The 14138-nt window shown below is 40.8% G+C and overlaps 1 long non-coding RNA gene across 1 annotated transcript in view; it reads right to left on the bottom strand.

The window, feature by feature from the left end:
- LOC136866626 (uncharacterized) overlaps window positions 1-14138 on the bottom strand; it is a 277529-nt gene that overhangs the window by 77934 nt on the left and 185457 nt on the right. The window contains exon 2 of the long non-coding RNA XR_010859570.2: window positions 6098-6210. This is a non-coding gene — a long non-coding RNA (uncharacterized lncRNA). The remainder of the gene's footprint in view (window positions 1-6097; window positions 6211-14138) is intronic.

Raw genomic sequence — 14138 nt, 5'->3', positions numbered from 1 at the left:
CACTTCCATTTGATAGGCGATGGACTCCATGGAAGCAACTTGGAGAATGAAATGGAAATCGATGGAGAGCTATCAACAATAATGGGGCTTCCGGAGGAAAGAAAGTAGAATTTGCTGATTCAGAAAACAGGATACGTTTGGATGTGTTACCGAGTCAATGATATTCGGGTAAGGTGACATAACCCGGAAGATCAGAGATTACAAAGTTTTCCTACATGATTTAAAAAGGCAAGGCCAGAGTATGGGGTAGGACTGTTGCACGCAACATAGTTTCCATTAGGCATGTAAATGAGCGAACGATGTGGGTAGATTTAGCAGTTGTAGGAGGGTGCTGATGAGGATGAAATTAACAAGTTTTATGAAACACTGAGTAACATCGTAGTCAGGGTCGACAGCAAGGATAAGATACTGCTAATGGGCGATTTCAATGCGAAAGTTGGAAATACCTACAACGAAGGATATGAGAACGTGATGGCTAAATAAATGTGGGGAAGATATGGATATGGTATATACAGCAAAAACACAAGACTACGTACAAAGGCCAGGTCTCCACTGGTTACAGACCTCCGACCTTTGAAATAATCACACAAAGTTTCCAATGTGCGTTGCCAGCGGTGGGGCAGGCGCTGAATATCATTCGCTGCATGTGTATCACTAACGTGTGACATCTCTCTCCGAAATGCTGTTACGATGTCCTCTTTGTTAGCACCCACCTCGCCACTGTTTTATAGGGCATGGCATGCACACCTAATGCTTCCCGCAGCTCTGCGTGGCATTGGCGTGCATTTCTGCCGCGAAAAACTGCTATTTTAATAAACGATCGCTGCTCCTGCTTGTAGACTTCCATTTTGTGACGCACTCAATCACATACTAAACTTGGGGGCATGCTTAGACCCACACTGTTGTTTACATACACCATCTAGTGGCATCATACGCAAGTCCATACCGTACGTTTCCAAATGCATATCTTAGATTTTCCGTGTTGTCTCCTGTTTGCGAGGAGAAAAAAATAGTTGCCATGACTTATGACCCGACCTACGTATTTTCATTAATCCGTATACCACGCAAGGTGTTCGCTGGCATTTTGGAAGGAAGGGTGCGATCACTGGCTGACAGTAAGTTGGACGAGTAACACCACAGAGGAGGGCCGGGCTGAGTGGCTCAGACGGTTAAGGCGCTGGCCTTCTCACCCCAACTTGGCAGGTTCGATCCTGGCTCAGTCCGGTGGTATTTGAAGGTGCTCAAATACGTCAGTCTCGCGTCGGTAGATTTACTGGCACGTAAAAGAACTCCTGCGGGACTAAATTCCGGCACCTCGGCGTCTCCGAAAACCGTAAAAGAGTAGTTAGTGGGACGTAAAACAAATAACATTATTATTACCACAGAAGAGGTGTCATGGTCAGATTTTCAGCATGCACCAAGCAACTGAAAAATGCTGCGAGAGGAAGAGGCTGTCATGTTTATGTTTCGCAGATCTACAGAATGCATATGCAAAGTACCTAGGGAAATAATGTTAGCCGTACTGAGGGACTCGATTTTTTTTCCCTAGTGGCTTTCCGTCGCACCGACACAGATAGGTCTTATGGCGACGATTGGGTAGGAAAGGCCTAGGAGTTGGAAGGAAGCGGCCGTGGCCTTAATTAAGGTACAGCACCAGCATTTGCCTGGTGTGAAAATGGAAAACCACGGAAAACCATCTTCAGGGCCGCCGACAGTGGGATTCGAACCCACTATCTCCCTGATGCAAGCTCACAGCCGCGCGCCCCTAACTACACGGCCAACTCGCCCGGTGAAGGATTAGACTATGGGATTAAGCGTTGATTATTAAAAATAAATTAAAGGCATTCTAGACCCTACGGTGAGAAATGATGATAGAACGAGTTCTTGGTTCAAGATACTAACATGATTCACGGTTGTTGTTCATATCTTTCATGGATCACCTTCTGAAATGTATAAAGTGGGCGGATCTTAAGTTACGTGGAAATGTAGTAAGCAGTTTGTGCTTAAAGTTTGCGATCAAATATCTTGAAACGTGAAAATAGATGCAGTGAGTATATGATATGATAATTGATATTTCCAAGATTAAAGTGATGTCAGGAAGGAAGAAACCTAAGAGAACTGTATAATAATAATAATAATAATAATAATAATAATAATAATAATAATAATAATAATAATAATAATAATAATAATAATAATAATAATAAGGCCAAGGAAAGAAAGATTTTGAGAAAAATCTTAGGTCCAGTCAAAGACAACGGCGAGTTAAGGAGAGTGCACAACCAGGAGTTGTTACTCGCATGTGGAGAAAATAACTGATGTGATGCGAAAAAGGAGGATTACTTTTTATGGACACATGGGCCGAATGAATTCAACACGGTTAACCAACCGCATTTTCACTTTCCTCCAAGAGAAAGAGGCAAAGGGGGCATGGTTCAGCGAGGTACAGAAAGATCTGCAGAAGATTGGGATCTCATTTGAAGATAACCAGGAGCGTGTCCCACTTAAGAAAAAACTCCAAGAACATCAGAGTTTCCTACCAAAGCCGAATATGAAAACTGGAAAGGCATGGACGGAAGAGCGAAAGGAGCAACACCGTATACGAATGAAGGAATACTGGACCAACATTAAAGCTCAAGCGAAACAGTTGAAAAAACGTGGTCCTTAGTTGGCCGAAACGAAACAACAACAACAATAATAATAATAATAATAATAATAATAATAATAATAATAATAATAATAATAATAATAATAATAATAATAATCGTATGGCCTCAGCTCCCGTGTGCAGACATTTGAATTCGACGTCATCTGGCTGTCTGCTCGTCAATTTCGACGTTCCATTTTACTCTAGGCCTACTAAATGGCAGACAGAGTAAACCGAATCTCTCTTGGCCGTCTGTGGTTGAAATTTAATTTTGTCGGGTAAACACCATATGTGTCACCAGACATCTTTTACATGTCGACATCGTACGACATGGAATGTCGAATGAACGTTTTTTTTCCGCCCTTCAAAAATCCAATTACCCCTGCCGGGTTTCCACCCCTATATCTTGTGATCCGGAAGCCGACACTCTACCACTGTTCCACAGAGGCAGCCAGAGAATTGTATGTCAAGCATGGGAATACAAAACTGGAACAAGTAGACCATTTCATGGATTTAGGGTGTTCTCCGAGGATGGTAGTAGGCTTATAGTAAGCGAGACTGAATCAGGGTGCAGCAAAACTAATATAGTGAGCTCGCAGTTGCAATCAACAGTATTATGCAAGAAAGAAGTCAGCTCCCGGACGAAACTATCTTGAGACCAGTCTGTTTCCAGACCAACTTTCCCGTACGGGAGCGAAAAATAGGTGGACTTAGGATATCTCATTCATAAGTTAGAAATAAGAGACACGAAAGTAGCGATAACGATCGCTGTTACAAACAGACGGAAACAATGGCAGGAGGGTAATCGGAATGAAAATATAAAGTGGTAAGCAGGGAGACCTAGATGACAATGTTTCTAATGATTGAGGGATAAGATGCATGGAATTAAACGACGTCACAGAGGTAGTTACAGAGGATTGAAGAGGCGTTTACTACATTTGCAGAGGCTGTAAGTCATAATAGTCTATAATGAAGATGTATGTATGCATGCAATGACTGCGATTAAGGGGGCGGGGGGCGAGAGGGGGTACTCCCCCCGCACATACACTTTGTGGAGAAAACATTACATTTTTATTCCATTTTAGCCACCTGAAACTAGGAATTATTTAAAAAAAAAGCAATTTGTACAAGCCCTGTCGCCTTATCAGCTAAATCATTCCTTTATTTTTTTTTCATTATGAACAAATCCGGTACTTTTTCTTATCTGTAATTTTCTTCCCCCAGCCCCCCTTCCCCCACTCCACTTCCCCGCCGCACTTCTAATTCCCAATCGCCACTCCTGCATGTATGCATGTGTGTATGCATGTATGTATATTTATTTATTTACGGGTTGATGGAGTGAATGTACTGTAAGGGGGCTGCTGAAAGTACCTATTATGTTAATATAAGGAAAAATCTTCATCGGGGTAATCACATTATTGAGGTTGTAAATGAGGTTTACGCATCTCTTCATATGGTTATTACGTGGGGGTATTTACGGTTTAGTAAGAATGTAAAAGAAGGGATGTATACGTCACTGATAAGACTCCCAATTAGAGTATGGCTCGAGTGTACGGGGCCAACAATAGGATTACTTGATTCGACAACTGGAAAAGATCTAATGGAAAGCAGGACGATTTCTTATGGGCGATTTCCACCAAACGAGTAGTGTTACGGACATATTACAATCGTTGAGCTAAGAAGACTTGAGAATAAACGAGCTGTCGAATAAGCGGTTTGTTCCGTGGTGAGATGACATTGGATGATGTTAGTAGACGAATAAACTTGATTGGTGTTTTTAAAAGTAAGACAAATCATAATATGAAGATAAAGTTGGAGTTCAAGAGGACATAATAAGGGCAAATAGTCGTTTATAGGAAGAGGAATTTCGATAAATTTCCAACATGCTTTAATAAGAATTATTTAACCGGGCGAGTTGGCCGTGCGCATAGAGGCGCGCGGCTGTGAGCTTGCATCCGGGAGATAGTAGGTTCGAATCCCACTATCGGCAGCCCTGAAAATGGTTTTCCGTGGTTTCCCATTTTCACACCAGGCAAATGCTGGGGCTGTACCTTAATTAAGGCCACGGCCGCTTCCTTCCAACTCCTAGGCCTTTCCTATCCCATCGTCGCCTAAGACCCATCTGTGTCGGTGCGACGTAAAGCCCATAGCAAAAAAAAAAAAAAAAAATAAGAATTAATGTTATTGGTTTGACGTTCCACTAACTACATATTTATGGTTTTTTGGAGTGCGATGTGCGAGAATTTTGTCCTTCGGGAGTTATTTTACGTGTCAGTAAATCTACCGACAGGATACTAACGGATTTGAACACCTTCAAATAACACAATGAGCCAGGATCGAACTTGCCTAGTTAGGCTCAGGTGTGCGCTATACCGCCTGAGCTACTCAGCCCGGCAAAGCTCTTTCATATATTTTAATAATAATGTTATTGGGTTTACATCCCACTAACTACTTTTACGGTTTTCGGAGACGCCGAGGTGCCGGAATTTAGTCCCGCAGACGTTCTTTTACGTGCCAGTAAATCTACCGACACGAGCCTGACGTATTTGAGCACCTTCAAATACCGCCGGACTGAGCCAGGATCGAACCTGCCACTTCATATAGCTTGGCAAACGTACTCAGCAACACGTAGATTATTCTCATTTCTGTAACTTTCTTCAGCTTACCTCACGTATTTCCAGAGTTGGTGCCTTTCCTGGTGTGATGTGATTTTATAAGTGAAAATTCCAGCTCAAGATTTAACGATATTCGAACCTCGTCCATCCAGGAGGAAAGCTAACAACTAAGCCACAGCGCTAATTAGTTCCCCCATCACTCTCATTTCCGTAGGCGAGGAAATTCCTATTCTACTAGGAATTCGAGCGAGTGACAAATGGGGAACTGAATTCGTGTAAAATATTACTGGAAAGGTACACCGCAACTCACATCAAGAAATATGACTTAGTCAAAGTTAAACATTCCAGGCCAATGTAGTACAGTAACTCGTGGTCCCAAACCGCTTACCGCAAAAAGGGTGGTATAATAATTTCGGGTGGCTATTTCTAGCCGGGTGCATCCCTTGTAAGGCAGACCCTCCGATGAGGGTGGGCGGCATCTGCCATGTGTAGGTAACTGCGTGTTATTGAGGTGGAGGTTAGTGTTATGTGTGGTGTGTGAGATGCAGGGATGTTGGGGACAACACAAACACCCAGCCTCCGAGCCACTGGAATTAACCAATGGAGGTTAAAATCCCCGACCCAGACTGGAATCGAACCCAGGACCCTCTGAACCGAAGGGCAGTACGCTGACCATTCAGCCAACGAGTCGGATAAAAGGGAGGTGCTGCAGCACAAGAAGAAAGTCAGGTGGGCTTAGCATAAAGGCTAAAGCTACACTAATACGGTACTTCGAGGTAAACAAATGCTGTGATTCTATTATTATTCAAAGTGCAGCAAACAAAAGTTTACTTACAAACAATAAAACAAACCCCATACATTCAAGCGAGCCCGATAGTAGATGCAGGCCGCGCGGCGAGTCCAGGAGCACGCGTCCTCGCGAGCCGGGACTGCGAGCGGAACGCCATGCTGAAACATACAAAACAGGCAGCAATGCAATATCATACACATATCGGTAAGCTGAATCATTAAGCAATATACTGAGGTATTTGAAAATATTATACATAATTTAAAGGGAGCAAGACATCATAGGCACCTGTAATAGTTATTTACGTTACAAGGCCGGAAAGAGGTTTTTTTTCTAGGGGCTTTACGTCGCACCGACACAGATAGGTCTTACGGCGACGATAGGATAGGATAGGCCTGGGAAGTGGAAGGAAATGGCCGTGGCCTTAATTAAGGTACAGCCCCGGCATTTGCCTGATGTGAAAATAGGAAACCACGGAAAACTATCCTCAGGGCTGCCAACAGTGGGGCTCGAACCCAGTATCTCCCGATTACTGGATACTGGCCGCACTTAAGCGACTGCAGCTATCGAGCTCGGTGAAATGCTATTTAACAGGAAAGTTAGTTCTTCCACAATGTTTTTAAATTTCCGTTATGGATTTGAACTTCAGACGAGTAGAATGAAAAATTATGTAAGTATTACTCCCTGTAGGGTAGGCTACTATTGAATAAGTTTAGGGTTGTGCGCACTATTCCTGAAATAAGGACCATTTAAGGTCAAGAATGGGAAGTAAAACTCACTCTCATTTATTGTTATTGATGATTCGTGGTCAGCAGATTCATGTCCTCGTGTCTGTGAATTATATCTGATAATTTCGGTTAACATACATGGTTATTCACCTAAGATGTTACACGGAAATAACGTCTAAACCATTAAAGATATCGGTTTCTGTTTTCATATTCGTAAACGATACCCAGGGGCTTGTAAAATGATGTGCTAATTATTCTCATGGGGTGATTAATAACCGATATAATGATACTAACTCCATAGTTTTAAATGGAACGGCACTAATTCATACAGCTGGTCTAAAAGTTCAACTGCATACAAGTTCAAATATGTAAGTACTAGCAAGATACCCGTGCTTCGCCACGGTATTATAATGAAGTTCATAATTGAATGCTTAACGTTTTATAGGTCTATATAATCCGCCGAAATTCGAGATCTAACTCGTTTTCTGAGAGAATCCGCTAAAATTCGTAATCTGACTCGCTTCCTGAGAGATTACGGCAAAGTTCCTCCCATTTTTCAATCTTTCTTTCCAGCAATCGATTTCGTACTTCCCGGGCTAGGTCCAGGTACTCCACTCGGTCAGTTGGGTCCCTAAATCTTTGCCGTCTTTTCCTATAAGCATTTTTAATATGGATCAAATCCTTGAGGAGATCCGGCATGGTGTCGTCTTGGGTGCCTTGGCGGTACTGAAACCGCGGCCGGACTGCATTACCCGGCCAGGACCCGTTTCCAGCGCGGTCCGCACATTTTGACGACGGTCCAGAACATTATTATTATTATTATTATTATTATTATTATTATTATTGATGGGCTGGAACCCACAGCAAAATGTAAGACCGCTACTTGGCGGTAAATTACATCTGCAGCCATTGTCATTGCTGACAATGTGACCAGCACCATCGTCACGCGTAGACAAGTGCACGAATGACATACTTCCGTGCATTATTGGCCTTATTACAGAGGTGAACAATTGCACGGTCAATTTCATTCCTATCGTTTATTTCAAATGTGTTTAAATGTTTATTTATACGCCAGGAGAATCTACTGTAATCAAACTTTATGTTCTCCAAAGGAAAATATATTTCTTGAATACGAACCCAGGAAAGATTAATGATCAGAATAAGTACATTATGAACAGTAAAATCAATTGGTCTCAACTCCTTTTTTACCCCACCACCGTAAATACATTTACCCCACCCCCACCCCACCCAAAAAAAGAAGGCGTGTTTCCTTATGTTCCTTTCACACTTCCCACTTAAGTGAATTTCCCGTTAAAATACTTGTTTCTTTAACAGTAAAGGAATCTTCTAAATACCAATTATCACGACTCTAACATCTTCAGTTTTTGAGATATGTGTCCTCATAAAAGGAATTCAACTCCTTTTCACCCCCGCCCCCCAAGATGATTTGCCCCCAAAACGCAAATACGAATTTTCACGTCTGTAAAATCTTTAGTTTTTATTAGACGCAAGTATCCTCATACAATTAATTCAATTGATTTTTCAATTCTTTCACCTCCCCACCCCCTTCATTGGTATTTCCGACAATACGTGTTTCTTTAATTTTAAACCAGATTCAAAATACCAATTTTCACGTCTGAAAAATCTTTCATTTTTGAGATAATAGTAACCTCATACAAACAATTCAACTAAATTTTCAATTTCCCTTCCCCTTTAGGTGGATTTCCGAAAAAAAAAAAAAAAAAAAAAACGTATTCCTTTTTTAAAGGAGATCCCAAATACCAACTTTCAGGTCTGTAATATATTCTGTTTCTGAGGTATAAGTATCCCCATTTAAGGCATTCAACCCCGTTTTCACCCCTTTTTCACCCCTCCTATTGGGATTTTCCGAAAACAAAAAATATGTCTTTATTTTTAAATGGGATCTAAATACCAATTTTTCAATCTGTACACTTTAAAAGTTTTGAGATATAGATACTCTCATTTTAAAAATTCACCCCCCCTTATCATCCCCCATTAATTGGATTTTCCAAAAACAAAAAATACGTGTTTCTTTATTTTTAATGGAGATCCCAAATAGCAATTTTCAGGTCTGTAATATCTTCAGTTTCTGAGATATAAGTATCCTCATTAAAGGCATTCAACCCTTTTTTCACCCTTTTTCACCCTTCCTATTGGGATTTTCCAAAAACAAAAAAATACGTGTGTCTTTATTTTTTAAGGAGATTCTAAATACCAACTTTTACATCTGTAAACTTTAAAAGTTTTGAGATATAGATACACTCATTTTAAAAATTCACCCCTTTTCACCCCCCTCCCATTAATTGGATTTTCCAAAAACAAAAAATACAGGTTTCTTTATTTTCAAAGGAGATCCCAAATACCAATTTTCAGGTCCGTAGTATCTTCAGTTTCTGAGGTATGAGTATCCTCATTAAAGGCATTCAACCCCCTTTTCACCCCTTTTCACCCCTCCTATTGGGATTTTATGAAAACTGAAAAATACCTGTTTCTTTATTTTTAAGGGAGATACTAATCACCAATTTTTACGTCTGTAAACTTTCAAAGTTTTGATTTATAGATACACTCATTTTAAAAATTCACCCCCCTTTTCACCCTCCCCTTAAGAGGATTTTTGAGAAACAAAAAAATACGTGTTTCTTTATTTTTAAAGGAAATCCCAAGTACCAACTTTCAGGTCTATAATATTCTCAGTTTCTGATATATAAGTATCCTCATTAAAGGCATTCAACCCCTTTTTCACCCCTCCTATTGGGGTTTTCCGAAAACAAAAAAAAATACGTGTTTCCTTATTTTTAAAGAAGATTCTAAATACCGATTTTTACACCTGTAAACTTTTAAAGTTTTGAGATATAGATACACTCATTCTAAAATTTCACCCCCATTTCACCCCCTTAACGAAGGAATATCCAAAAATCCTCTCTTAGCGAGCACCTACATATTAATATGAATATATCCCCAAAATTTCATTTCTTTATGTCCAGTAGTTTTGGCTCGGCGATGATGAATCCGTCAGTCAGTCAGTTAGTCAGTCAGTCAGTCAGTCAGTCAGGACAAGTTACTTTACATATATAGATTTTCAAAATCTGACAGCCATGCGCGGTTTTGCATGCCACGTCAGACGGCGTGCAGTCGGGCAAGGGCATATTAACGTGCAAGCAGCTTCCTGGCTGTGATTTCAGCCACAGAATGGATACCAGGCATGTAAGCATATCCTACACTGTGATGGGTTTGCAAAGTGTGTATGACAGGCGAACTCAACAATATGGGTTTCACTTGCTGTCCTTTTAGCGATGTTACTAAAATGTTCAAAACACATCTGTTCTGCCCATCATTTAGGAAAAAAAGTACTGGATTATCGGTTAGTATTTGCGTGATCTGTTTTTATTTCTCCTCGTACAGAGGCTGAAGGTATTATTTTCGTAAAGTGCTTTCATTTTGAACTGACTTTCCAGTATATTGCTGCAAATACGATTTCTCAAATAGGGTTGTTAAACTTCGAAAGTGGAACACCACACGCCCCAAATGTCTTTACAGTGTCTGTAAGAAATTCACTTTTGTTTCTTGAATTTGAAGAGAGCCAGTGCCTCACCAATAAACTGATGTCGCAGTCCACCTTCACTAGATTATATTTCCTTATTCTCCACCTGTACGTCGCTTGACGCGATTACTTTGGTGTTTTTTCATCCACCTGTACGTCGCTTGACGCGATTACTTTGGTGTTTTTTCATCAATTGTTACTGCAATATCACATGCATTGCATCTCAGAAAAGACACTTTGACTATCAACTGCAAAACTGGTTAACATCATCACTCATTTTCCCAGCGTTCAATTTCTGTTTCGAAATGCTGAATATTGGCAACGAATGACAAAGACGCTACACACTAACCAAAGTGTACGCTGGACTGAACAATTACAACAGTTTAAATTCGTTCCCCAATCCAGATACTGATTGTAGGGATTGCTAATTCGTCCATGGACTTCACCTTTCTCTTTTTCTTCCTGTAGTACGATGAAGCGCAAACTAATCTGAAAGCTTTTACCTAACATTACTGCGCTGAAGCAAAGGTAATATTATACCACTCTGAAGACCGCAAATTCTCACAAAAACCATACAAAAGAAGGAGATTTGTCCATTTATAAAAAAAGTTAACGGGAGAAAAGTAGTTTAAGCCGCAGACGTTCGGTTTCCTTTGCTTAATTTTTATGGGAATAAAATGCGGCAAAGGAGCTAAAGCATGAGTTGCGGGGAGGGGGTTAAAAGACGCTGGCACTGAGAAAGGGTAAGTGCAACAAAAACACAGATCAGATTATTTCATGTTTTTCTTGTGAAGACAAGACAATCTGAAAATGTTAATAGTAAAACATTATTATGGTGCAGCACCTAAAATTCCTAGCTCTAGTTATTATAATAGAGATTTCACGTTCAATTGGGTGACATTCGACAGCTTTGGTCCACTTAGATTTCACAGTACCATAAAAGACGCAAATCATGTAAGGCTGACGCCATCGTCCTGATACATGAGGATATCGATGGAAGTGTAAACTATTTTCCGAGCATGGAACTTATTGATAATGACATTTTATTGATGTTGGCTCATTTGTTGATGCTAATACAGCTCTGTCCAACAGCCAACAATCTGACATATTGGCGTTGAAATTTAAACTCAGGTACCCATATGGTGAAATGAAATAGCGTATGGCTTTTAGTGCCAGGAGTGTCCGAGGACATGTTCTGCTCGCCAGATGCAGGTCTTTTGATTTGACTCCCGTAGGCGACCTGCGCCTCCGACCCTATCAAACCCGTGGCCCCTTTGACCAAAGGTCAGCACGCTAATCATTTAGCCATGGAGCCGGACACCCACATGGTGAACGTGTTAGTGGTGGACTGTCCGGTTTACGGCTCTTCCCTCCCCTATGGAAACAACAACAACAACAACAACAACAACTACTACTACTACTACTACTACTACTACTACTACTACTACTACTACTACTTCCTACACCCTGGTGGGATCGTGGGTGCAATCTAAGGAACAAAGGGTGACTTGGCCCTTTTTTTTAACGGTCAGATGCCCTTCCTGATGCCAACCCTATGTGAAGAGATGTAGGCTACTCACTATTGCTTATTTCTGTGGTGGTTAATAGTGTAGTGTGTTCTATGTTAATGAAGAGGTGTATCGGCGAGTTGGCCGTGCGTTTAGGGGCACGTAGCTATGAGCTTTCATCCGGGAGATAGTGGGTTCGAACCCCACTGTCAGCAGCCCTGAAAATGGTTTTACGTGGTTTCCCATGTTCACACCAGGTAAATGCTGGGGCTGTGCCTTAATTAAGGCCACGGCCGCTTCCTTCCCACTCTTAGGCCTTTCCTGTCCCATCGTCGCCATAAGACCTATCTGTGTCGGTGCAACGTAAAACAAATAGAAAAAAAAATTAAAAAAATGAAGAGGTGTACAATATAGGATGACCAGACGTCTCGTTTATAACGGAACTGTCCCTTTTATTGTCTGTCCCGCTGTCCCGACAAAAACTTAACGGGACGTCTAACTGTTCCGTTTTTAGTTCCTGTCTGTCCTCAATGGAGATAAAAAAAACATTTAAAACATCTAAAATCCGAAATTGCAATGGTGCATCGCTCTGTTTCCAATTTACCTTAAATATTCGATTTATTCTTTTATTGTACGAATTAAGCAACAGGGAGACGATCAGGTCAGGACGGAAGAGTGAAATATAACACCTGCATGCTCAAGGAGACTACCATCAAAGAAGAGTTCTCAATACAACTTCGAAATCGGTACGATCACCTGGACAAATTAGAGCAGGAAGAGATCAACTCAACCTGTGAGGAGGTATTTGGAGTAAAAGAAAAAAAGAAAGGGTTTCACAAGACACTTCGAACCTAATTGAAGAGAAAAAAAGCTAAAGCCAAGAAAAGTACTGCTAAAACACGAGATGCTAAAGAGAGGACTCACAAGGAATACGCTGCCATCAATCGATCGGTTAAGCGTTGGTTTCGAAGGGATAAAAGGATGTCTATATTGTACCCGTCCAAAATGGTCATTGTTCGAAGAAAGGAAAAAATGTCCTTTTCTTCGATGTAATTTATTCATTTCCAATAGTTATTTTCGCCGAGCGAACAGCTGTGACATTACTTGACGAGAAAAGTAAATCAGCAGGCGAGTCTCAAGGTTACAAGAGGGAGGCACACACGTATACTTTTTTTTTTTTTTTTTTTTTTTTTTCTAGCGGCGAGTAACAGGCAAGAACACAGACATGTGATCCGACGAGCCTACACGATATGCGCATAGCCACAATTTAGGAAAAAGATTATACTAGCAAGATTCCCAACGTGTGTTAATAACCAATAACCATTGAGATGTATTTTTCCAGACAATAGGAATAAATATAAACATTCGGCCTACCACTATGGAGGAATACGAGAATATAAGCTGATGTCAGTTCATTGCTCACTCTCTTACAAATCGACTCTGTTACGAAACAGACTCCCTTATAAGACAGATTCTCTTACTTACGAATTTGTACAAGTTGACAATCTTCCACTCTTCAATTCTAAGAGACTTGGAATTACGGTATTTCAACTAGTTGCCTACATCAAGCAGCCAAGAGGTCAGGCGGCGAGCGACCTCGAAAGGAAACCGACTGGGGGGAGCAGTTTTATAGAGCGAACTCGGGAACAGTCTGATGCTTAATTTGTTCACCAGTTGACTATAATAAGTTACCTTCTCACCAGTGTCGTACATGGAATATGGGACATGTGAATTTGATTTTTATGCTGCAAGATGGAGTATTTTTTTCAGTAGTGAGCAAGATAATTTGTGTGTGATGTTTAATGTGCCCATTGAACATGTCCTCGAACACTTCCGGAACTAAAAGCCATACGCCATTTCAATGTGCCCATTCTAAAGTTTAACCTCAGTTTCAGCTCGTAATCCATGGAAACAATGTGGTCACCAGTCGACTTATTTCGAGTGCAGCGAGGGATGCAAATAAGGCATACCATGAAATCATCTCTACTTAATACTACGTGCGACTCATCCGTCAACATGACCGCTAAATCATCGAGACGTAGCCATGGTGTTGAACCTCTACCCAGGACTCCAGCCAAATCCTGACCTGCGTAGAACGGAAATCGACAATCATCACTACCATATGAGCACTAATTTTTGTAACTAATATTTTCGTAGACTAGATTATGATCTCTCTTTTGAAGTAATTATTTACCTCTAATTAGCAGTAGAAATAGATTTTTTCTTCCATCTATTTAAGGTGTTGGTTAGGTAGTATGGAATGTATGCTGTAGTCTATCTTAGTACAGGAA

This window comes from Anabrus simplex, chromosome 1, assembly GCF_040414725.1.
Source record: "Anabrus simplex isolate iqAnaSimp1 chromosome 1, ASM4041472v1, whole genome shotgun sequence".
NCBI lineage: Eukaryota > Metazoa > Arthropoda > Insecta > Orthoptera > Tettigoniidae > Anabrus > Anabrus simplex.
This window is presented reverse-complemented; position numbering and strand designations above follow the sequence as displayed.